Source organism: Pogona vitticeps, chromosome 4, assembly GCF_051106095.1.
Source record: "Pogona vitticeps strain Pit_001003342236 chromosome 4, PviZW2.1, whole genome shotgun sequence".
In the NCBI taxonomy this organism is placed as follows: domain Eukaryota; kingdom Metazoa; phylum Chordata; class Lepidosauria; order Squamata; family Agamidae; genus Pogona; species Pogona vitticeps.
Window position 1 is genome coordinate 161,563,797 of NC_135786.1, and position 22,388 is coordinate 161,586,184.

At 42.4% G+C, this 22,388-nt stretch overlaps 1 long non-coding RNA gene across 1 annotated transcript in view; it reads left to right on the top strand.

Moving 5' to 3' along the window:
- LOC144589216 (uncharacterized) overlaps positions 1-22,388 on the top strand; it is a 641,777-nt gene that overhangs the window by 521,922 nt on the left and 97,467 nt on the right. The gene's annotated exons all lie outside the window — the stretch shown is intronic.

Below are 22,388 nucleotides of genomic sequence, written 5' to 3' on the forward strand. Positions count from 1 at the left end.
CGTGTCGTGTCACAGCCACCAGTTGATTACATCAACATTGTTTATTATTAATCACAGAGATCCGGGCAATGTGTCATTTAAAAAAGAACCAAATAGAAGGTGTTTATTATTACAGGTGATGAAGGTACCATCAATGTCTTTAACTCTTAACCAAACATCCTACTTCATCTACTCTGAACCGCCAACCCTCTCTCTCCATCCCAATATCCAAAACCACCAATCCTCCAATCTAAAACTCTCAATCTCTAATCTAACTCTCTCCTCCCCCTGCAGAGACTCTTATAACTCGTGACTCCGCCTCTCCAGCACTCTTGTTGGTCCATGCAGATAGCACATTAATATGCATGACCTGGGCAGATGCCACAGAGACATTTAACAGGAAATGCACAAGGCAGTGTTTTGTAATCTGTACCAGACTTCTGCGGCTGCAATTAATTTTGTCTACAAGATTGCTTCTCAACCATTGTCCTAATGCAAGTTTGTGTAATTTAAAAATAATAACTTAGTGGAAGAAGATGATCTGTCAATAGTGTGCTCTTTATTTGCTTCTCTTAGGAGTCGGATTGGAGGAGGCGGGTGAGAAATGCTGCATACAGATGGCAGAGAAATCAGATGCTTCTGTCATATTTCGGGGTCTGAATTCTGGGCTAATTACAGCTGAGGAGAGGGAAAACCCTGAAGCCCCTTTCAACGCCAGTCCCAAAGATCTTTTCTCTTTGAACTTTATCGCTAGAAAGCTGCCACCATCCCTCTGTTGTTCACAGTAACAGAGCACTCTGCACATGCTCTAAAGACAAACACTTTGGTAGTCTGGACCAAGAAGGGAGGAGCACTTGGCTTTAGATCTGAAACAAAAGTAGCTCAGCAATCCACACCACGAGTGGACAGTTTTTAAAAAGAGTTAACTTTATTAATGACAAAACAGGTAAAATATTGTTTAAGGAGCTAAGCAGTAAAATTATCAGACTGCTTCTCCATTTCCTAGGCAAGGTACAGGCTCAGTAAAAGGCAAATCTACAAATGCATTTATTCTTAACCTAGCTAAGTTTCTTAACTACCTTGGCTTAGGTAAGCCTCAGTGGCCTACTTAGAATGTGGACTCCCCTTCCCTGAGAATCCATATCCCTTGAGGTTTTATCCCTTCCCATCTCCTGGAAGATAGAAGAGGACTGACTCCATTGTTTGCCACTGGCTGCAGTACTTAAGCTTTTCAGCCCTTTGTGGATTCCGGGGATTTCCTGGCTAAAAACCACTTCAAAAGGGACTTTTGCTCTTGCCAATTAATTGAGCTGCCTCTAAAGGTAGAGGTGAGTATGCCTGCATATTGAGAGGTTCATGCCAGTGGAGTGCTGTCCTGACTTTCTGGCACCAAATGTGGTCTTCATAAGTCCATCTTCAAAGGGCACTTTGAAAAGAGTATTCACCATCTGCTGGAAAGCTTTTCCAAAAAGTGTGAATTTGATAACATCTCTGATGTTTTGGTTGTTGTGGGTTTTTCGGGCTCTTTGGCTGTGTTCTGAAGGTTGTTCTTCCGGACGTTTCACCAGTCTCTGTGGCCGACATCTTTAGAGGACTGGAGTAGGAACTCTGTCCATGCTCTGTTGCTGTTTGTTAGATAGTTGAGTATTTATAGCTGTGGGAACAGCTTTTGTCCTTTTCAGGAGATAGAGTGATCAGTGTGTTTTTGCTGTGATAAGAGGAGAGATTATCTGTCACTGTGATTGATGGGTGTTGTTAGCTGGTCTGTTTTGTGCAATGATCCCTGGTCTTTGTGGCTGGGTAGAGTTCGTTGACCTTTTACAGGCTGTATTTTTCAGTATTGGGAGTCAGGCCGTGTTTAGATCTAGGCCTTCTTTTTTGTTGAAGTTCTGTTGACGTTTATGGATTTCAATGGCTTCCCTGTGCAGTCTAACATAATGATTGCTGGTGTTGTCCAGTACTTCAGTATTTTGAAATAGAATTTCATGTCTAGCTTGTTTTAGGGCATGTTCAGCTACTGCTGATTTTTCCGGTTGTTTTAGTCTGCAGTCTCTCTCGTGTTCTTTGATTCTGGTGTGAATGCTGCGTTTTGTGGTTCCAATATATATCTGTCCACAACTGCAAGGTATCTGGTATACTCCTGCAGTGGTGAGGGGGTCCCTTTTGTCCTTTGCTGACTGTAACATTTGTTGTATTTTTGTGGTGGGTATGAATACTGTTTGTAGGTTGTGTTTTTTCAAAAGTTTCCCCATGCAGTCCGTGACCCCTTTGATATATGGCAGAAATAGTTTATTTGTGGGTGATGTTTCATTTTGTGTCTCTGGCATCCTGACTTTGGGGTTTCCCCCATCTGCTTACAGATTCTTCTGTAGATCTGTCTCATAGATAATCAGAGTTTGGGAAATTTAACTTGTTTTGCTTGTTTACTATATTACTCAGAATCCTTTACCAGCACTAGATAAATAGATAAACACAAAGACACACCAAGAGACAGGTGGATAGTCAGACAGATAGATGGTGTCTATACGACAACAGATGAAGATGGCACTATGGGTAAGGAGTGTCTTTCGAGCCTAGCTGTAATGGTTGTATAGCTACCCTTTCTAGATGTCTAGATACATGTATTGTTTCAGCTGTGCTGCACCCAAACAACATTTCTGTCTTGCCCAAGCTTTACAGCTGCTTCTACATTCCTGGTACAGTAGAGCAAGCAAAATCTTCAAAGAGACATGTAACAGGAAAAACAAAACCATCAGTTTACCAACTCTGATGAAAAAACAGAAAAGAAAGCAGGTCCATCCTAAACCAAGTGCTAACACCAGGTCTGTTTGCCACTGCCTACCACCACCTGCCACTCTGAGCCCTGCAGTCTAATCCCAAGGTCCAGCCCTAGCTGCTTGATGATGATGATGGGGATGCCATAGCAAGATGGGCACATATCCCAGTAGGTGAAGGGTGTTCTATCAGTGTGGCATTCTTCATAATTGAAGAAGTAACCTGTGCAACTAGCCTGGGCACACGAGAAGAAGCCTGTGACCAGCCCTAGGTAATTTTTTGCAGGGTCTGGAAAAGTGACTGCCAGAATCCTCGAGCCTTGATTTTCACGGTCATGTTGGCTGAAGGAATTGGGAAGCTCTAATTTTAAAAAGGACGTGTATAGATGGACATCAGTGGTAAAAACACATGCTTCACATTCACAAGCTCCTACATTTAATCTGCAGCAAGCCTCAGCAGCAGCAAAAGCTGGTATTAGAGATAGCATGACCAGAATGGCTATGCTACCTGGGAGATTGTGGGAGCTTTAACAAAACCAAACCAAGCCAAAACCAAAACATATTCTACCTCTGTCTTATGCAAAAGGTCTTCAGCTCAAACTACATAATACAGTTAATATGGAAGTGGAACTTCCTTAAGTGCAAAAGGACACCTGGAAGAGCATGTGGTTTCGCGGAATTTTATACTTTGCATTCCAATAAACTTAGTTTCATGCTTGGCCAGTGGAAGGTAAGCACAGGCTTCTGTTGCAAGTTTGAGTGTTCAGTCTCTTCTTATTGGAGTTAGAGAGGCTATTCAATGGCAATACCCACATTGTCTGCCACCCAAGGTGACCTTCCACCCAACGTCCATCTAGCTCAGCATTGTCAGCTGTGACTGGAAGGCAGCTCTCCAGCACCTAGGGTTAAGGGACATTTAACTTGGACTGACAATGCTGAGCTAGGTGGACCAGTACTCTAAAGCGATTTCATATGTAAGGAACTGTTGTCTTTTATGTTCTTCCTTATCCATTTACTAGCTACCGAAAGAAGGTTATTTCCCTGATGAAATCACATTGAGGCAGAATGTATGTATATGTCTAGATAAGTGATCATAACAAAATAAGATTTCCAGAATTAGCATAAGACAACACAACACAGAGCGCTGAAGGTAGGTAAAATCAATTGGCCACAAAACAGACAAGAGTTCGGTGTGCAGCTGAAAAAGGCTGCTGAGATGGTGGAACATGCAGCCCATGAGGCTCCTTGCGAACCTTCCTTCCACATCCCAGGGGCTGTTTTCTGAGAGAGGTTTAGGCTGATTTTGTGGGGGGGTTCTCTCTTTGAAGCTCTATGGGGGCCATTGTTTCTATTCCATTTTCAGAACTGACTGGGGTGGCAGGATGATAATGCTATGGTCAGTGATGGAACGCTGTGAGACGAGAGCAACCAACACTACTGGGGACTCTTTGGATTCCTGCCAGAATGTCCTGTCCTCTTTCTGTTTTGTTTTGCTTTTTAAAAGCAGTTTTCATCTCATGGCATGGCTGAGCTTTTTCCACTCTGGCCATGGTTACGCGATGGAGTTCCTCTTTTCCTTTGCCCCAGGAGCCCTAGTTTTGCACTGTCAATCCCTCACATTGTTTAATCATTCATCAGTCTTTTTATTTTGTTTTACTGTTTGTCATTGTGAGCATTTTATGGGAAAACAAGTGCTAACTTTGGACCTTAAAAGACAAAGAAACAGAACACCGGAAGTCTTCCTGACATATTTTTAGTGTGTGCGAGTACTTTGAGAACGTAGCGTGCTCATGTTTTGAAAGATCCCTGTGTATATTTTTTGTGAAATAACTGCACCCACCCACAGCAATGAAACTGCTATTGGCTGGAGTTCTTGCTCATGTGGTCATATATTTTTTTAAACAGACATTTGGCTCCAGTAATGAAAGAAGTGACCTCACATTCTTTACTGCAATATGCTTATTTCCTGCCTCTATGCAGGATGATTTTAATCAAGTGCAACAAAGTCCTCTACTACTGGCAGCGCAGAAGAAATAATGTGTTCAGAATCATGCTTAGGACCTCCCAGCGCAACATTAATAATTCAAAATGTTCCCAGTCTTAATAAGAACTTTCTGAGGCACAGGTGGCAGTGGTCCAAGAAGAGTGTGTGTGTGTTGAGGGGGGGGGGTCTGGCTGGCTGGCTGGCTGGCTGGGGGATTCTGAAAGCTGTGGTGCACAAAAGTAACTTTTTCCAAACTCTTGGCCATTGTCTGCTCATGAAATTCTGAATGCATACTACTGAACCAATATGATGATACCCCATTATAGCCTCAGTTCTTAGAGTGGAGGCAATAATTCCAAATTGGGTGCTTTTTTAAAAAAAAATATCCACTGGCCAGTGAAAATCTTTATGGGATTAATGGGATTCAAACAGCTTCAGCCTGACTGTTTTCAATTTAACTGGCAACACCACCTTAAACAAAGGATGGTTGGATGTAACGTTACTGTAAACAATGAATGCACAAATTAATTTATTGAGGAACTGGCTCCATTCCAGCTCAACAGTGTTTATTTTTCAATATAATCTTGAGGCTTGCACTTTTAACCACAGATTAGAATATATTCACTGAGATTTGTGTGTCTATTTTTGCACCCCATTGCCACCTTCCGAAATTTTTGAAATATGAACCTAAAAGATTACTAAGGTTACAGTTTTGGTTGTCAAAATTCGGACGTGTGCATTTCAAGATTATAACATTAGATCTGAAGCAGACCATTTTCACACACACACACACACACACAAACAACTGCAAGAAAAATGCACTGATAATCTAATTTGGTTCATGTTAGGGAGGAAAGTCAGAATGGAGGCTGACATAATGACTGGAATCCAACAGGAAGTCACAATTCAAGTGGGCCCTTTGAACAAGTGGGGATTTGGTGCATCAACTCTTTTGTACCTTCTGTTGATTCAGTGGCTGTACTCCATTTTCATCTTACTATCAGATTTCAGCCACTATTTAAAAGTGGCTGAGAAATAAAGGAAAGGAAATGGTCCCCTAACCCAGAGGTCTTTAACTGTATCTCACATCCCACCAATCATTCCGTCAAAGATCATGGGTCCTTCTACGATGGGAACAAAAGGCCCCCTTTACCTCAGGAGGACAATTCTATGTTTTCAGGTGTTCTATTATTATATTGATCATTTACATCAAGTGACAAGGACATCACAATACAGTGTTTGTTGTAAACACAAACAAAAAGAATAATTCCACGAGCAGTCCAAACAATGCATTCTTAATAATTGTTACGAAAACCCTGCATTCCACCTGAGTGAGTATTGCATCCTCACAGTGGAACATGCAGGATCACATGTAGGATCATTGCCAGATAAGAGAACCACTGGCCTACTTTACCGTTTACAGGAGGGGTGGGCATTTTTCAGAAGTCTAGGGCAAACACGCAGCCACCCCCAGATATTGGAGGCTTGTACCCACTCCCATTGCCCTGGGTTCCAACTTTTTTTCTTCCACAAGCAAGTTTTATTTTTAAATAAAAAGCATGTGCCCCATAGGAGTAAAAAACAACAACAAATTTAGGGTGTGGGGTTCTGGGGATCCTGGGAGTCTTTTAAAACATGGTGACAGAGTTCTTTCACCCCCTTGAGACTGCAAAAGGGCACATTTTAGTCCCAGTTTTGTAGGGTCATGGGGGGCTGCCTTTGGGCATGTAGCCCATGGACCATAAGGTGCCCATCCCTGGGTAACTTCAGAATACAGCAGAGTGGTTGATCACCAAGCAACAATGTGTCATGAAACATCAAGCAGCAATATCATGAAAGCAACAACTGCATGGCATGAGGTATAGTAAGATCAGTTTTACAATTTCAAGGTCCAGTCTTTATGTAGACAAAATGGCATCCAAGCACAACTGTTGGCATGTTTCTGGGAGGTCCAAAGTTTGCAGAAGTAGAAGGAAGGAAGGAAGGAAGGAAGGAAGGAAGGAAGGAAGGAAGGAAGGAAGGAAGGAAGGAAGGGAGGGAGGGAGGGAGGGAGGAAGGAAGGAAGGAAGGAAGGAAGGAAGGAAGGAAGGAAGGAAGGAAGGAAGGAAGGAAGGAAGGAAGGAAGGAAGGAAGGAAGGGAGGGAGGGAGGAAGGAAGGAAGGGAGGAAGGGAGGAAGGGAGGAAGGAAGGAAGGAAGGAAGGGAGGGAGGGAGGAAGGGAGGGAGGAAGGGAGGGAGGGAGGGAGGAAGGAAGGAAGGAAGGAAGGAAGGAAGGAAGGAAGGAAGGAAGGAAGGAAGGGAGGGAGGGAGGGAGGGAGGGAGGAAGGAAGGGAGGGAGGGAGGGAGGGAGGGAGGGAGGAAGGAAGGAAGGGAGGGAGGGAGGGAGGGAGGGAGGGAGGGAGGAAGGAAGGAAGGAAGGAAGGAAGGAAGGAAGGAAGGAAGGAAGGAAGGAAGGAAGGAAGGAAGGAAGGAAGGAAGGAAGGAAGGGAGGGAGGGAGGGAGGGAGGGAGGGAGGGAGGGAGGGAGGAGGGAGGAATTTATGAGAGCAATCACACTCCACGAAAATACCAAACCACATAATAAGGACTAAGTACATGGGTCATGAAACTTTATCTGTTTGTCAAGCCAGAGAGACAATCAAGGATTAGGAATGAAGCAATTGGAACTTCACCTTGCACCACACTTACAAGCACCCCAGGTCCACTTGTAATAATGTATTCCTTTCTTTACTTCACAGAATGTGTGGAATTTCTCCTGCAAGTAACCTGCTTTTCTAATATAAGAAGCAAGAATGTTGAAGTTGTGCTTCGGCAACATTAACAGAAACGCATTTGGTATCATGACTCATAAATTTTGCTAATGCAACTTGCTTTACATTTGCTAATACCTTTTCTGCAAAGATGAGAAACATTGTGGGTTTTTTTTTCTATAACACTCATCATAACCCAGAGATGTTGTAGGCCAAAAAAAGAGAAAGTAACTTCTACAGCTATGATTTTATGTAAGGTTTGAATAAACTTTGAAGAAAAATTCCTGGAAAGGAGCATGAACAGAAACATTTGTTTCCTAAGCCTTTAGTGCCCTCAAGTGTCTAGTCCTATTTAATGCTAAGGGAAATTCCAATGAAAAAAGAAAAAAAATCCTCTTCAAATTGTCTCAAACTGGGAATAGTGGGTTAATTTTTACAATAGAAATGTTGTAAAAATTAACCCACTATTAGAAGTGATTCTCTGACAACATAGAGTGGAACTAGCTGTCATCTCCCCACTGAAATGTATAAAGTTTAAGACAGGAGAAAAAGTTCAGACCCAGAAATCTCACAAGAAATCCCACACAAAATACCACAGATGTTTTTTGGCATATTTAAATAGTGTAAGCTAGCCATTTTTTTTTCAACCTGATTCTCTCTATTATCTAGAGAAGTGTTTCCTACCCCAATACCCATCTGCCCCAGTAACTGGAGCCAATGGATGGAGAAGGTGGGAGGTAGGAGCTGTCACACTGAAAACTAGCTTACAGTATTGAGCTGAGACCTGGGAAATCTTGTTCCAAGTCGCCACTGAGACAGGACAGTCATTCCCGACAAGGTTCCTGTGATGAAGAAGTGAGAAGGAGGACAGCTTTGGAATTCCACTTTGAACAGACTGGAGGAATGGTCGGCTGTAAAGGCAAGGCGAAGGAGCCCAGTTGAGGAAGCCTGGCAGGAGCAAAGAGGATCAAACCTGTGTCATACTTTGGATTGTCTTATATCCAGGTCGCTGATCGGTACATCTCTTGGAGTGAAATGGGTGTTAGCCTCATTTTGGCCCACGAATGCATGAATGAGATGCAAGTCTTGCTCATGATTCACCCCTTACCTTTTAACCTACATTTCACCACATGCTATGAGTTGTGTAAGTTCGCTCCACACCCATCTTTTCAGTGCAGCGCATAGTCTTCTGTGGTTTGGGCTTCCCGGCTAGCATTCTTATCACAGTGATGTTTCCACAGTGCCTGCTTAGCTCCATTTCACATAGGCAGCAGAGGAAGTGGCAATAAATATTTCTAGTCTATGTCATGTCTCAAGACAGGTCAGGAGTATGTGAATGAATATTCCTCTAGATAAAATCTCCCTGCACAAAGAGGACAAAATTTCAAGAAATGTCTTTTAGCCCAGCCTTTCCTTCCTGATGCATTTATTTCCTACGGAGAGAGTGAAGCATCCACCTGTACCGTTCCTTACTGGCATGCTGAAGTGGTGTCATCTGAGAACAGCTCTGCTATTTCATCAGCTTAATGGAGTGAACTAGGTGAAGAGTTATATGACATGTTGGCATATTTATTGAACATGAGCTACACGCCACTGTTTAGGCCTGAAAAGTTACTTCTTGGGACATTTTTCCCTGCAGGGTACCATGAACATCACTGTTACACAAAGCTGGTGGTCTGGCCATTGTCTCCCTCCCCCTGTTTCTTGGTGGCAGTCTTCTTCTGCACAGCTCTTAATTCTATACAGTACTAACCTCTGCTGAGATGATCAGCAGCATTTCACTCTCACTTCTTGTTTCTGGGAGTGATAGTAGTCGAAGAACATCTGGGGACTAGAGATGGACATGAACTGTGGATCAGTAGGGTTTGGCAGTTCAGCTGTACACTCAGAGGCAGTGCACAGAGGAGGCAGGGCTGGCAAGCCACACTGCTGCCTGAGTGGGGTGCCTGCCAAAGGAGGCAGGGTAGGAAGCCGGGGTTCCCCTGGAACAGCTGCTCAGCTGAACCATGGAACCATGGTTTGTGCCTATCTCTACTGGGGACCCAAGGTTGGAAACTGCTAGCCTAAGGTATCTTTGTAGGGTACTGTATTGCCCTCTTATATATAAATCTACATCACAGGTGAGCAAGTGCAAGACCTCCAATTAATTAATTAATGTTTGTTTATTATGAGCTACAATTCCCATTTAAATGGTCCACAAAGAAGAAAAAGAAAGTAATTTCCAAACTCTGATTATGTGGCTGCAACAGACCCACCGTGCTACCTCTTTGAAAATCACTCAAAGACATACTTGGAGAGAGATATATCTTGTAAACTAAAGACTGGCAGTTGTTTTACTGCATCAGTTCATCTCATGTTTGGTCTTCCTCATTTCCTATCACCGTTGGCTTTTCCCAGCATTATTGCCTTCTCAGGATGTGCCCAAAGTATGACAGCCTCGGCTTTGTCATTTTTTATTCCTGAGAGAGTTCAAATTTGATTTGCTCTAGGATCCACTTATCTGTCTTTCTGGCTGTCCAGGGTATCAGCAAAGCTCTCCTCCAGCACCACATTTCAGATGAATTGATTTTTCCCCCCTGTGCCAGCTTATTTCAGCGACCAACTTTCACACCCATAGATAGCACCAAGCAATACTGTAGAATGGATGATGTTGATCTGGTCCCCATTAACATATCCTTACACTTGAAGGACTTTTAAAGTTCCTAGTAACAACATTACTGAACATTAATTCTCAGATGCTGACTTGTTTTTCATGACATCTCCAGGCTTTCCAGTAAATCTAGTGCACCTTTTAAAAATTTGAATAATGAGCCAACGCTACCATCTGCTGGTTAACATGAGCTACTGCTTAAATCATGTGGTGCAAACCAATATTTCCAATAGAAAAGGCCAACACAAAGCTCAATTTAGCTTCTCTGCAACTTTCTCTGTTTTCTTCCTCTAAATTTTTCAGGCCAGCCTGTTTTCATGTTTCTTTTATGTTTCCAGATTTTTTTTGAAAAAAATGTAAATATTATTTATTTTATCAATTCACATATTTCCCTTCTCTGTATAAGTATTTTCATAACTTTTATACGGTTTTAATATTTTTGGCAATCAGCCCCTCATCGTTTCTTTTGTTTCCCAGGCTGAATTATGGGACTGGAAGCTTTCAAGCGGCAAGAGGCACAGCAGCCCTCTTACTTACATACTGTTTCCGCACCACATCTTCGCAGCTCTGAAAGGCACCCTGCTGCGCTTTTGTGAGTCACAAAGTTTCCTTGTGACTCACAAGGGTGAATGGGAAAATGAGTCCCTACGGAAACTGCCAGGAGTCCCAAAGGTGCAGGACGGACCCTTTCAGAGGTGTGATGAAAGGGCACAGGAATGGTGTTCCTTCCCATGTGTTCAAGAAATGTTCACGGGGAACCATGGTTCTCTAGAGGCTAGGCCTGCTGCCGAGGCTGTCCCCAGAAGTCACCATTTCTCCCCATCCACCCCACTGCCCATGCCTTCACCAAATGTAGCAAGAGCTTCTGTATCTACGTTGAGACTTTCCTGTGTTCACTAAACATGTGGTGGATAGGAAATATGGCTGCCAGACCTCACACAATCCTTCAGTATGCTTGTGTGTGTGTATTGACCCCTTTCGTTTACCTCAGTTTCCACAGTTTGTTACCTTAAACATCACATTCTCTTCTCTCTCTATGCCTGAACTGTGAAAAAGACCAAGAAAGTACAAAAATCTATAGAAATCTATATCGATAGATAGATATAAATATCGGAGGAGCACACCTCCAAAATAGCCAAATAAACCTCTCACAGCTCAAATCACAAGGAGCCACCGGTTGCAAGGAAGCCACATGAGATACAGTATGTTCCTTCCAAAAAGTGCTTCTGTTTCAGAAATATTTTTACAACTATCAAACGGCCATAACTTTTAGGGTGGGGAGGATCTTTTCCTCAGTGCCCATTGCTATCGTATGTGAAAGGTGACTGTGCAGCAATGAGGTCTATCGGCAGTGACCGTGATATTCTTTCCTACCTTGTCCAAGGCATCATGAATATTTTTAAACCTTGTTGTACAGGCCTAATGTTCTACAGCAATAGCTAATCCTACCTACCCCAATCCCATGAATATTCAAACCCAAATAAGGCCAAGTAAACAGGGAGCAGGAATGGTGGCTTAGCCAGACTATTTAAGTCACTCATCCCTTCCTGGACTCCTGTTCAAACTAATTCTCCAAAATCCCAGCCTGGCTAAGAAAACATCTGACAATAGCAAGATGTGTATTTTAAGCTGCTTCTAGTGTGTTATCAAACTAGACCAGCAGTTCCCAAACTTTTTGGTGCCACATCCTCATTTTTTACATTTGAAAAATCATGGCATCTCTCCACATCTCTTTCAGCATCATTCATCTCCCTTTAAACCAGCAAACAAAAATATTTATTTGCAGTTTAAAGCGAAAAAGAAATGCGAAAACTTAGTAAAAAGTATTTGAAGTGAAAAATAAGCAACAATATATTTTAACTGCAAAAAGGTAATTAAAAATATAATTCTAAATTAATGTGAAGAATGATCCTGCATTTTCATCACTATTGCTAAAACATATGGACAAATGTTTCCTCACATATAGCCTACCAATAATTACCATATGACACTGGCTACCTAGAACAGATTTTTCACTAGGCAAGGCGATTCCACACTGTGGAATTTGGGAATGTGACATCTACTAGTGCTCTGGTCTTGAGAATTTTGCAGAATGGTAACTAGCGGACAAACACACAGGATTCTTGACTTGCTCTCAAAGTATGGAAGTCCAAAACACTGAAACTAGAAAGTTCAGAAAATTTCCATTACCCATCTCACAATTCTTCAGCTTCCCGAACAACCAAAGTATTAACCATACACAGATACATTCTATGGCTTGAGATCTGACAATAAATAGCTTATTTAAGTGGTACAGTTATGATTTTATTACAAACACCACACAGTCTCATGCCTCTCTTAGAAATTTCTTCATACCTTTCTTCCCTGAGGTGCACCATTTAGTTTGAGAACTAATGAACTGGACAATACATTAACATTTTCGTGTGCGGAGAACCCCTGAAATGCCAAAAGACATTTATTTGTCACCACATCTTGCACTTAGCACATTTTGATTTCATGCGCATGGACGTAACCTGCAAGTCTGATTGTTGAGGTACATTTCTCCTAGAAAATCCTATTGTGGGAAAAAAAATCGGTTCATAAGGAATATGCATCTCTCAGTGTCTAATTTGACCCTAAATTCTGAGCAGCTTGAATGTATGGATAAAATCCCAGCTCTTCTTCAGCCATATGAATAAATGCAGGATCAATGACTTCAATATTGACCCCTTCACCACTCTTTGACTTGGCTGCCTAGTTAACAATTTTGGAGAATCTGTCAAATGTATTATGACTTTTGAGCTGACCTAACAAGGGTTTTGGCTTAATATAGAACCTGCACGGTTTTTCTCTTTTTAGAAACTGTAGCTCACAACAATATTTGTTACCCAATTACTCTTAAAAACAATTAGCCACCCATAAACACTAGATGAGGCACTTAGATCCTCCCCTCTTCCAGGTTAATCACTCCGCTGAAGCTTTTCTTTTGTATGTGACATGCAAACAGCTTCACAACAGCTACTAAATTTTCTCTATAAATCAGTGCAGGAAGCATGTGTTGCTGGACACCAAGTCTTATTGGACTATAATTCTGAGCCCGCACAGTCAGGGATGACTGTGAAGCCACTGGCAATGGTGCGGCTAAAAAATATTGTAAATAAATAAATAAATAAATAAATGATGGCATAGCATGAACATGGTCTTGGAGCATGCATAGAGGGTGTTCCTCCTGACATGGCATCACAGGACAGCAATTGAGCATAGCAAATCCTAAGAGATACACTAAGCTATCTAAAGTAGCTTAAGAAGCCCTTTATATACAGTAAGCTTCACATTCTGGACCTTTCGAGATGGTCTGCCAATCAGGTTCAACCTCAAAGATTCAAGAAGACCAGAGCATTTTTGCCCTCCTCTCTTTACACACAGCCAAAGTCATTCTCCAGTTAGCACAGTACCTGAGAACAAGCCAACTGGACCTTAAAGTCTTCCCTTAATAACTAACTGCAGGTGGTACTCCCATTTCATTACTGGCAGACACTACACCTCACCTTTCTCCCAGCTAGCCATTCCCAGGCACTGACAGAAAAAAAATGAATTTTTCAGCAAGGTCTATAACCCATGTTTCCCTATTTCTTAGTTTCTTCACACACAGCATCCTGGTATGTGCAGAAATAAGCAGGATTTAGTTGACGGGAACAAGCAAAGCTTCTGTTAAGGCCAGCCCTATCATTAGGCAAGGGAATGTGGCTACCTCAGGCAACAAATTTTGGTATAATGAAAGGGAACATCAACAAGAAAAAAATCAGGACCCCTGCAACAATACTTATCTTTCCTTAGTCTTTCCTTAGACTATGGAAAACAGGAAATACAATGTTAAAACCATCAGGAGAGGCCTTTCTCTCAATCCCACCACCTTCACAGGTACATCTGATGGGAACACAAGAAGAGCTTTCTCTGCTGCTCCTCCCAGACTTTGGAACTCCCTCCCACAGGAAGCCAGACTGGCACCATCTTTGCTGTCCTTCTGCAAGCAGGCAAAAACCTTTCTCTTCAGGCAAGTCTTCCCTCAGTAACTAGCTACCTGCAATTTTTAGATGGATTTTTATGCATTACTGCTGGATTACTCGTGCTTTCTGTTTTTGTGTTTTTCATTTTTCAGAGTGGCATTTGTGTTTTTTTTCTTTTTTAATATTTGTATACTAATTGTTTTTAGCTTTAAATATTGAATCACTGTTGTATACTCGTTGTTTTCAGTTTTAAGTGTTGTCTTTCAATGTTGTAAGCCACCTTTTCAAGGAGAAAAGGAGGTTAAAATATTTTAAATAAATTAAATCAATCAGGCAATCCCACCCACCCTTGCTTAGTGTGTGAGTGTATTCCTGTATTTAGGAAACACATTTCAGGATCACAGGCATACCATCCAAAAGATACTCCTGTCAAGTTAGGGCTTGAAAAACCTTTTATAGGGCTTTCCAGGTGCTTGAGGTATTTAAGGAGTGGTTTTACCAGTTCTATACCCCCAGTGACCTTTCATGGTTAAGTGGGAATTTAAACCCTGGCCTCCTAAGTCTTACTCCATCATCCTCTCCGCTACACTGCACTGGATGCCAGCTACCCCCCTAAATAAAGTGGATGCAACTCATACTACAAATGTTTTTGAGCTAAACCAATGCAAAATAACAGGAGTGGAGGGGAAATTGTGGTTCCTATACATTGGTTCCAACAAGATGGCACAGAACAACAACAGCTGGCACACACCAACCAAACTGAAGCACAAGCCTTTTACTATCCAAAAGATGTAATGAATTATTAGTTTATTTGAAAGCAGGACAAAGACAACAAAGACTTTCATATCTCATTAATTTTTGGAAGAAAAATACTGAACTATGCTTCCTCTTCCACCTCCATGCTTTCCTTCCAGACCAGCCTTCCCGTCTTCGCCAAAAAAGATTTCCATCCGAGCGTTTCCCAATTGCAGGAGGGATGCAGTGCAGGGAGAGCCACATTTTGAGGTTCCAAATCCACAGGTATTCCATGCTGTTTGGGAGGTGGAGGGGATGAGAAATCTCCTGGTTCGGAGAGGGGACTCCAAAGCCAATGGAGCCGGGAAGGTTTACTGAACTATGAATCATAAATTTACATTTGTAATACTGAACACAGTAGGTAAACTGGACAATATTCTCATCATCAAGTCACTGCCTAAGTGAGAACCAGTTGGGTGAAGCACACTTGGAAACAAACTGGAAGTCAACAGAGATGGGGGGAAATGGAGTGATGTGATTAGAAAATCTAGCTCCAGAAGCCAGCCTTGCCACCATTGTTTGCACCTCTGGGAGTTTTTTAATCCTTTCCAGAGGCAGCTCCACATAGAGCATGTTGCAGTAGTCTAGACTGGACATGGCCAGGACAGTTGTCCAATGGATCCGACTGCTTTATTGGGGGCAGGGGGGAGCTGGTACATATCGGCCAAAGACAGGTGCAAGGACTCCATCTCCAAGCCATACTTTCCACCTGAACTCCCAGGCATAAGACCAGGTCCAGAGGTGCTCTAGGCTGTGTGGACCTGATCCTTCAGGAGAGTACAATTCCATCCAGAATAGGTCACATTCCCTGCTCAATTACTGATTGCCACAAAGGCCACATCATCACTACATCACTTTCCCCTCTGCTATGTGCACATCTCTTTATCATTTGTGTGTGTGTTTAGTCGTGTCCGACTCTTCGTGACCCCATGGACCAGAGCACGCCAGGCCCTCCTGTCTTCTACTGCCTCCTGGAGTTGTGTCAGGTTCATGTTGGTTGCTTCGCAGACACTGTCCAGCCATCTCATCCTCGGTCGTCCCCTTCTCCTCTTGCCGTCACACCTTCCTAACATCAGGGTTTTTTCCAAGGACTCTTTTCTTCTCATGAGATGGCCAAAGTACTGAAGCCTCAGCTTCAGGATCTGTCCTTCAAGTGAGCATTCAGGGTTGATTTCCTTTAGAACTGATAGGTTTGTTCTCCTTGCAGTCCAGGGGATTCTCAAGAGCCTCCTCCAGCACCACAATTCAAAGGCATCAATTCTTCAGCGGTCTGCTTTCTTTATGGTCCAGCTCTCACTTCCATACATCACAACAGGAAAAACCATAGCTTTGACTATTCGGACTTTTGTTGGCAAGGTGATGTCTCTGCTTTTCAAGATGCTGTCAAGATTTGTCATCGCTTTCCTCCCAAGAAGAAGGCGTCTTTTAACTTCAGGGCTGCTGTCTCCATCTGCAGTGATCATGGAGCCCAGGAAGATAAAATTTGACACTGCCTCCATATCTTCCCCTTCTATTTCCCAGGAGGTGATGGGACCAGTGGCCATGATCTTACTTTTTTTGATGTTGAGTTTCATACCATTTTTTGCACTCTCCTCTTTCACTCTCATTACAAGGTTCTTTAATTCCTCCTCACTTTCTGCCATCAGAGTGGTATCATCTGCATATCGGAGGTTGTTGATATTTCTTCCAGCAATCTTAATTCTGGCTTGGGTATCTTCCAGTCCAGCCTTCCGCATGATGTATTCTGCATATAAGTTAAATAAGCTGGGGGACAGTATACAGCCTTGCCGTACTCCTTTCCCAATTTTGAACCACTCAGTTGTTCCATGACCAGTTCTGACTGTTGCTTCCTGTCCCACATATAGGTTTCTCAGGAGACAGATAAAGTGGTCAGGCAGTCCCATTTCTTTAAGAACTTGCCATAGTTTGCTGTGGTCCACACAGTCAAAGGCTTTCGCATAGTCAATGAAGCAGAAGTAGATATTTTTCTGGAACTCTCTGGCTTTCTCCATAATCCAGCGCAAGTTAGCAATTTGGTCTCGAGTTCCTCTGCCCCTTCGAAATCCAGCTTGTACTTCTGGGAGTTCTTGGTCCACATACTGCTGAAGCCTACCTTGGAGGATTTTGAGCATAACCTTGCTAGCGTGCGAAATGAGTGCAATTGTACGGTAGTTGGAGCATTCTTTGGCACTGCCTTTCTTTGGGATTGGGATGTAGACTGATCTTTTCCAATCCTCTGGCCACTGTTGAGTTTTCCAAACTTGCTGGCATATTGAATGTAGCACCTTAACAGCATCATCTTTCAAGATTTTAAATAGTTCAACTGGAATGCCATCACCTCCACTGGCCTTGTTGTTAGCCAGGCTTTCTAAGGCCCACTTGACTTCGCTCTCCAAGATGTCTGGCTCAAGGTCAGCAACTACATTGTCTGGGTTGTCCGGGATATCCAAATCTTTCTGATAGAATTCCTCTGTGTATTCTTGCCACCTCTTCTTGACGTCTTCTGCTTCTGTTAGGTCCCTCCCATTTTTGTCTTTTATCATGTTCATCTTTGCGCAAAATGTTTCTCTAATATCTCCAATTTTCCTGAACAGATCTCTGGTCTTTCCTTTTCTGTTATCTTCCTCTATTTCTTTGCATTGTTCATTTAAGAAGGCCCTCTTGTCTCTCCTTGCTATTCTTTGGAAGTCTGCATTCAATTTTCTGTAACTTTCCCTATCTCCCTTGCATTTTGCTTCCCTTCTCCTCTCTGCTATTTCTAAGGCCTCGTTGGACAGCCACTTTGCTTTCTTGCATTTCCTTTTCTTTGGGATGGTTTTCGTTGCTGCCTCCTGGACAATGTTACGAGCCTCTATCCAAAGTTCTTCAGGCACTCTGTCCACCAAATCTAGTTCCTTAAATCTGTTCTTTACTTCCACTGTGTATTCATGAGGGATTTGGTTTAGATTATACCTGAGTGGCCCAGTGGTTTTTCCTACTCTCTTCAGTCTAAGCTTGAATTTTGCTATGAGAAGCTGATGATCAGAACCGCAGTCAGCTCCAGGTCTTGTTTTTGCTGACTGTATAGAGCTTCTCCATCTTTGGCTGCAGAGAATATAATCAATCTGATTTCGATATTGCCCATCTGGTGATTTCCATGTATAGAGTCACCTCTTGTGTTGTTGGAAAAGAGTGTTTGTGATGACCAGCTTATTCTCTTGACAAAACTCTATTAGCCTTTGTCCTGCTTCATTCTGAACTCCAAGGCCAAACTTCCCTGTTGTTCCTTTTATCTCTTGGCTCCCTACCTTAGCATTCCAGTCCCCTAGAATGAGAAGAACATCTTTCTTTGGTGTCAGTTCTAGAAGGTGTTGTAAATCTTCATAGAATTGTTCAATTTCAGTCTCCTCAGCAATGCTGGTTGGTGCATAAACTTGGATTATTGTGATGTTGAATGGTCTGCCTTGGATTCGTATTGACATCATTCTATCATTTTTGAGATTGTATCCCATTACAGCTTTTCCCACTCTTTTGTTGACTGTTGAGGGCTACTCCATTCCTTCTACGGGATTCTTGCCCACAGTAGTAGATATGATAATCATCTGAGCTGAATTTGCCCATTCCTGTCCATTTTAGTTCACTGATGCCCAGGATGTCGATGTTTATTCTTGCCATCTCCTGTTTGACCACCTCCAACTTCCCAAGGTTCATAGATCTTACATTCCAGGTTCCTATGCAGTATTTTTCTTTACAGCATTGGACTTTCCTTTCACTTCCAGGCGCGTCCACAGCTGAGCGTCCTTTCGGCTTTGGCCCAACCACTTCATTAGCTCTGGAGCTACTTGTACTTGTCCTCCACTCTTCCTCAGTAGCATGTGGACGCCTTCTGACCTGAGGGGCCCATCTTCCAGCGTCATATCTTTTAGCCTTTTGTTTTTGATCATGGCAAAGATACTGGAGTGGCTTGCCATTTCCTACTCCAGGTGGATTGCGTTTAGTCGGAACTCTCCACTATGTCCTGTCCGTCTTGGGTGTCCCTGCACGGCATAGCCCATAGCTTCTCTGAGTTACTCAAGCCTCTTCGCCATGACAAGGCAGCAATCCATGAAGGAGCTTTATCATTTACTTATTTAAAATATTTTTATCCCATCTCTCTCCTTAAGAAGGACACAAAGCAGCTTACATTATCAAAATACCATATTAAAAGCTAAAAAACAGGAAGTATACAAATACTAGAAAGGGTCAAATGGCACACTACAATGCCACAAACAATAGCAACACAATCAAAACAGTAAGACGCAACAATCCATTTAACAATCCTACTTAGGCATCCATTGTCTACTACAATATTTTTAAGGTGTACAATTCTCCAAAAGTGTGTGGGCTCCTCAATGTAGACCACATATTCACCAATAAAAGCCACGGATAATACAGTATCTGGGTTTTTCCCAGCCCTCCAGACTACATAGGGAACCCACAGTAACAAAGTGACAACAATGTACAGTAAATATTTTCCACCCATTAAACAGCTAGGACTTGGGGTTGTTGTTTTGTTTTAAAGAAATTTCCTTTGCATTGGGGGTTGGAGTTGAGGAAGCAAGAGCTTAAATCAGAGGCTTTTGATTTTATTGATAATTTACTGTTAAATGAGCAATAAGAATGACAACAATAACTTCTAGAACTTGGGTTCCATCAACAATCAGTCTCAATAATACCACACATGAAGACAAGACACTAAAAGAACACGGAAACAAGATCAAGTTCCCAACCTCCTCACCCTACTTCAGTGCCTGGAGTTGTTCCAATATATTTGGCTACCAATTTCAAGCAATTGCCTATAGCTGCTAATTTGCTTCCTGAAACTTAAAAATCAGGGATTTTGGAAGCAGGTCATCTCACCCACAAATTCTTAGGACTCAATTCCTAGGTTTTAGGTTTGACCCCATGCACCAGCAACACTGAGAAACAAGAGTAAGAATGATGATGATGATATAAGGTCACTTTTAAGGGTTTGTTTTGTTTTTTGACCAAACAGAGGGAAGAAAATGAAAGCTAACTGTTCCCTGTGGAGTGATTTAAGAGAGGTGGAAGCCAATGAGGCAAGCAGTGACCAGTGGGGAAGACAGTCCTAGCTCTCTCAGTGGGTGAACGGGACTCCACCGTGCCACTTATCCTTCTAATGGTCAACATACAGTTGTGAGGGAAAGCTTGCCAGCGCATTTCCTGTTACAGCCAAAGGACCACCAAAAAAAGGAAACTAAAAAGGAGAAGAGAGGCTAAGATGTTGAAACCTGCAGCATCTATCGATGGACAGACACTTCACCTGATTCACTGCCTTGAGTGCTGAATCCAGAGATGAATCAACCATCCAGAGATGAATCAACCTGTAGGACCTCTTATCAAGTATGCATGAGGTTCGTGTTGAGAATGGTAGATGACAGAGGGCATTTTCTGTGCTAGTAGGGGTGGGAGGAGGATTGTAAATCAAAAAATGATTTCTTAAAGGAAGAAGTGGGGTTTCAAAATAAGAAAACCTGGTAAGCTCCACATTCTTTCCTTACCAAACAGTACCAAGTGGCATAAAAGCAGGATGGCAGGTGGAGGACAAATGCTTGATCTGGAGGAGACCTCTGTGTGTGTGTGTGTGTGTGTGTGTGTGTGTGTGTGTGTGTGTGTGTGTGTGTGTGTGTGTGTGTGTGTGTGTGTGTGTGTGTGTGTGTGTGTGTGTGTGTGTGTGTGTGTGTGTGTGTGTGAGAGAGAGAGAGAGAGAGAGAGAGAGAGAGAGAGAGAGAGAGAGAGAGAGATGGGGAAAATGTTTAAACTGTTCAAAGTCTTTTCAAACCATGAACTTATTTGCTGCAGTTAGAGCCACAATATATGACGGCTCTACCATTAGTCAGAATCAGATGACATTCCACCCTGAAGGCCCTTAGGCCCTGGGTATCATCTGCCACAGAGCAGCAGGGCAGTTCTCCACCCTGCCCTCTTCTTCTTGAAACTTTTTGATGGCCGTTCCACTGGTGGACAGAACCAAGAGTGCTATACAGCTTTCCTGAGCCCTGCTAATCCATCAGATTCTCTTCAGATGTGATGCAAGATGCTCTCCTGCCACACCAGTGCTGAAGTAATACTGAACTGTCCGTTCCATTTATTTCTGTGAAGATTCTCAGCCATCCAGATGAGGATATCTGGGAGCTGAGTCATGGCAACTGGATTTCTTTCCTATTAGGTTGAAACGTTTTGCTACTCATCCAAGTCTGAAAAAGCTACTTGGACGAGTAGCGAAACATTTCAACCTAATAAGAAAGAAGTCCACTTGCCATGACTCAACTCCCAGATTCCATTTATTTGTTACATTTATACCCTACTTTCCCTCAAATGAGCTCAAAGTGGGTGTACCTGACTCTCCTCCCCCTTAACCATTATTTTCACCACAACCCACATTCTCAGGTAAGTACCACCACTAGTAAACACTGATAAGCTTATCTTCCATCCAGGGTGCTTCCCTGAAGGCACTGATGAGACAATAGAGGAGGACAATTTCGATTACCGTTCATTCCTGTCATTTTTCCCATTCACCCAAAGCCCTAGGATAGAGAAGGGAGAAGTTTTACTACCCTCTACCTGAAAAACATGCTTGTGCTTGCCAATGGCTCAGTGGGGCTCTGCCTTGTTTTAACAATGGCTTTATCTCCAGCTTTCTGACCATTAAGCTACTGTTAAAAAGGCAGCAACAGGTCAGGCCCCCTGGTCACACTTCCCAAGTGGTGCTGTGTACAGTTTGCGGCCAATTAAGGCTTTGAGTGCAAAATCTGGCTAGACTATAGAAAAGCATTGGTGTATGTTTGGGGTCCAAAAGACAATACAGGGTTTAGAAATATTAACTATCCACCAAGTCCAGCTTATTTATTTATTTATTTATTTATTTATTTATTTATTTATTTATTTATTTATTTATTTATTTATTTATTTATTTATTGATTTATTGATTTATTTATTTATTTATTTATACCCGGCACCATCTGGCAACCAGGTTACTCTGTGCAGCTAACAACAAGATAAACAACACAATATCAAAACATGATAAAAAATAAAATAATATATAAATTCAACAAATATAATTTTAAAGAGAAGATAAACAGAAGATAACACAAAACTAAAACATGCAGACATTAACAACATAACTTGACAGCAAATATAATACATACATTCAACAAACCTCTCAGACGCAAAGTGCTGGGTGATGTTGCAAAGTCTCAGGATTGTCCTTAGAAGCACTTCAAAATTACTGCATTATTTTAGCAGAGTTTTTGATGGGACCCCAGATTTCTGGAGTCCTACTTATCAAAGCTATGTAAAAGGTACAAACACTGGTGGTGGTGGTGACATTGGCCAGCTGGACCAATATCTAGAAGCTGTAATGGCTTGGATGAAGGCCAGCAAGTTGAATCTGAATCTTGAGAAGATGGAGGCTCTGTGGTTTGGTGTTTCCC